The sequence below is a fragment of the Chrysochloris asiatica genome, unplaced genomic scaffold (assembly GCF_000296735.1).
Source record: "Chrysochloris asiatica unplaced genomic scaffold, ChrAsi1.0 scaffold00001, whole genome shotgun sequence".
Taxonomy (NCBI): Eukaryota; Metazoa; Chordata; class Mammalia; order Afrosoricida; family Chrysochloridae; genus Chrysochloris; species Chrysochloris asiatica.
In genome coordinates, this window is record NW_006408519.1 from 9,608,402 (window position 1) to 9,612,537 (window position 4,136).

A 4,136-nucleotide genomic window follows, 5' to 3' on the forward strand; every position below is an offset into this window, starting at 1 on the left:
GTCATAGAACAAACAAATCTCTTTTAGAAGAAGTACAGCCAGAGGACTCCTTAGAATCAATGATGGCAAGACTTCATCTCATATACTTGGGGCATATTATATAGAGGAATCATTCCTTAGAGAAGGACATCATTCTAGGTAAAGTAGAAGGTCAGTGAAAAAGAAAAAGACTCTCCACAAGATGGACTGACATGGCTACAACAGACTCAAACATAGCAATGAGTATGAGGATGGTACAGGACTGGACAACATCTCATTGTGTTGTAGAGTTGCTGAGTTGGAAATAACTTGGTGGCACCTAATCATACAACATTCTGTTTCTGGTTTTGTAAATGCAAAGATAAAAGATTACCATGTCTGTTCTCAAAGATTCTAACATCTAAAAACAGATTCAGCTGGTTTAAGGAAGAGAAGCTATCAAATACAGATCCATAAATTCAGGGAACAGAGAGTCTCTGGCAGTAGATTTTGTCTTAATCTCTGAAGAATCATTTGTGGATGCCAATTTAGTTATAAAAATGTAGGTCTAGGGATAAGTCTAGGAGCCCACAATCAAACTCTCTAATCATAAGATTGGTGATTCGAACCTGCCCAGCCAATCCATGAGAGAAAGACCTAGCACTCTACTTCCTTAAAGTTTGCAACCACAAAAACCATATGATTCAGTTCTACTGTCACATGGGGTCACTCTGAACTGGAATCAACTCCATGGCACCCAACAGGAAGAAACCATTTCCCTGAGGAAAGGGGTATAACAGTCATGGCTCTGGGTCTCTGAGGGAGTGTTTCTTGACATTGTCCTTTGGGATTTAGATCTCCTCGCTAAACAACATTCACAAGAAGACCAGAGCTTCTGGTAGGGAAGGAGTCAACATTCCAGGTTCAGGACCAAAGATACAAAGACAGGAAAACAGGAAGGGGTGGTACTGGGTGGCTTTGGCAAGGGTTCTAAATGGGGAAGCTCCTGAAGGGGATTGGGAAACCCAGTTTCAGCACAAAGGTCTAAGGCTTCGTGGCAAGCAATAAAACCTGGAAAATTGACCAAAATCCCCTAGAGTATGTTGGTGACAAAGGAACTAGAAAGTTAGGGTGACGGGTGAGGGGCAAGTACAAAATCCATACAACAGTGCCCAAACTAAGTGCTGAAAATGTTTTCACTGTCAAATGGATATAGCAGAAATTATTCACTTCCTATGCTTTATGTCACTGTTTCGTCTCCTGACCACTGATGCTGCCACCCATTCATTAAACTTGTATTGCTCTGTGGCTTTAGTGTGGAACTGAAGTGATCTTTCATCATGAACGGTAATCAACTGGCCTTGACTTTTAAGTGTTTACTTTTGTGCTGTGTCTTGATTGAAATGGTACTAACTTAATTGTTATTATCTTGAATATTATGTGCAGTATCATCTCTAGACATCATTGAAAATAGAAGAATAAGTTACTGTGTTATTTAGATAGGAGATGGAAAGAGGCATACGACTGGTTTTGGGAGACAAATAATCAAAGCCAAACATACTGTTGGTGCAGTAAGCAGGAAGGAATTTGGAAGTGGGCATTGTGGAGAATGGGAGGTGAAAAGACAGCTGAAAACCAAACCTCGCAAGTCCAGGATGAAATGTAAATTCATTTTAAATCAATTAAAAGTTTACCTCCCCAAAAGACATCAATTCTCATTCAAAATTAGCTATTGGAATAGTTTGGGCTTACCACATAAGCAGCAGCATTGTTGTGGTGGTGGTAATGGGCCCTTGAGTTGATTCCAACTCAAAGCCAGTTTATAGTTTAGAGTAGAACTGTCTGCCCTGTAGGGTTTCCTAGAACTGCTTCATAGGGTTTCCTAGAACTGCCTCATAGGGTTTCCTAAAACTGTCCCATAGGGTTTCCTAAATTGTAGCATTCATGAGAGCAGATCACCAGGTCCTTTCTCCCATGGAGGTGCAGGTGGGTTCAAACCACAGATCTTTAGGTTAAATGGCAACTATACACATGGACTTCACCAGATGGAAGTCAAGTGCTTGACCATTGCACCAGAAGCTCTCCACTCCATGAAGCCGAGTAAAACTACCCTCCCTACGTCAGAGGTTCTGATTAAAATGATCTATGGACAAAGACATTTTGTTAACAGATATGTTTGCTCCTAGCAAAGCTGATTTTGCCAGTTCTTAGCAATGATTGGGCTGTAGTCTATAGCATTAGGGTATGGTGATTCACAGAAGAAGAAGAAAAGAGTGTTGCCCCTAGCTCTTAAGTATTCTGAGTTTAAATCATCATCTTGATTCTTATGAAGATATATTGCAACTACAGAAAATATGAAAGTTAATATCTTTTTCATATAGAAATGAGACTGCTTGTCTGTATATTCAGCAGATTATACAAATGCAAACTTTGAAATTTTTCATTTATTCATCAAAACTTTCATTTCATTTTTCAGTATAATTGTCTTATAAAAGAAAATAAAAATCCCAAGTATCCTGCATACTGTTGACAACATTGCTAAAAAGAGAGTGATGTGCTTATCTGTGATACTGAAGATTTTCATGATGGAAATTTGGATGGATTTCTAATTTCCTCAAAACATAAGAAACACTAAATGAGACTTTCGGCAGTACAGAAATGGAAAGAGAAAGTCACCTTAGACATGTGCCTACCACATGGCTAGGATGGTTGCCAGCCATAGAAAAGATGTTAAAAGGTTACTGTTGTTTTTAGGTGCTGTCAAGTTGGTTCTGACTCATCGAGACACTAGACACAACCGAAAGACTTCCTGTCCAGTCCTACAGCATCCTCACAGTTGCTACGCTTTCACCCACTGCTGTAACTCTGTGCCAGTCAGTCGTGTTGGGGGCATCTTCCTCTTTCTCATTGATGCTCCACTTTACAAGTATGGTGTGCTTCTCCAGGAACTGATCCCTCTGGATATGATATCCAAAGTATGAGAGATGAATTCTTCCTTCTAAGGGTCATTCTAGCTGTACTTCCTCCAAGACTGATTTGTCTGATATTCTATCAGGCCATGGTACTTTCAATATTCTTCTCCAACAGCATATTTTAATTCATCAGTTCTTCTGAGGGCTTCCTCATTCATTGTCCGACTTTCACATGCATGTGAAATGATTGAAAAATATCATGGCTTAGGTTAGGTGTACCTTAGTCCTCAAACTGTCATCTTTGCTCTTTCACATTTTAAAGAGGTCTTTTGCAGCGGATTTGCCTAATGAAATATATAGTTTGATTTCTTTACTGTTGCTTCCATGAGTGAATATAAGCAAAATGAAGTCTTTCACAAATTCAGTCTTTTCTCCATTTATCAGGATGCTATCTATTGGTATAGTTGGGATGATTTTCATTTTCTTTACAGTGTGAAGGTTGTAGTCTTTGATCTTCATAAGTATCATAAGTCTTCTTTGCTTTGAGCAAGCAAGGTTATGTCATCTGCATTTCTCAGGTTGTTAATAAATCTTCCTCTAATCCTGATACCATATTCTTCTTCATATAATCCAGATTCTTTGATTATTTGCTCAGCACACAGACTGAATAGGAATGGTGAAAGTATACAATCCTTACACACAAATTTCCTGATTTTAAACTATTCAATATCCCTTTGTTCTATTGGAATGACTGCCTTTTGGTCTACGTACAGATTTCTCCTAAATATCCATTCTTCGCAATGTTATCCATAGTTTGTAATGAGCCACACAGTCGAAAGCCTTTACATAGTTAGTGAAGTACAAGTAAACTTCTATCTAGTATTCTCTGCTTTCACCCAATATCCATCCGATATCAGTAATGATAGCCTTAGTTCCATGTCCTCTTCTGAATGCAGCTTGACTCCCTGAAAGTTCTTTGTTGATGTGTTTCTGAAATTGGTTTTTAATTATATTCAGCAAGATTTTACTTGCACGTGATTTTAATGGTATTGTTCAATGATTTCCACATTCCATTGGGCCACCTTTGTTTTGAATGGCTACAAATATAGATTTCTTACAATCCATTGGCTAGGTAGCTGTCTTCCAGATTTCTTGGCATAGATTAGTGAACGCTTTCAGGCTGCCTCAGTTTGTTGAAACATTTCCATTTGTATTCCATCATTTCCTGGAGTCTTGTTTTTCATCAATGTGCTCAGTGCAGCTTGG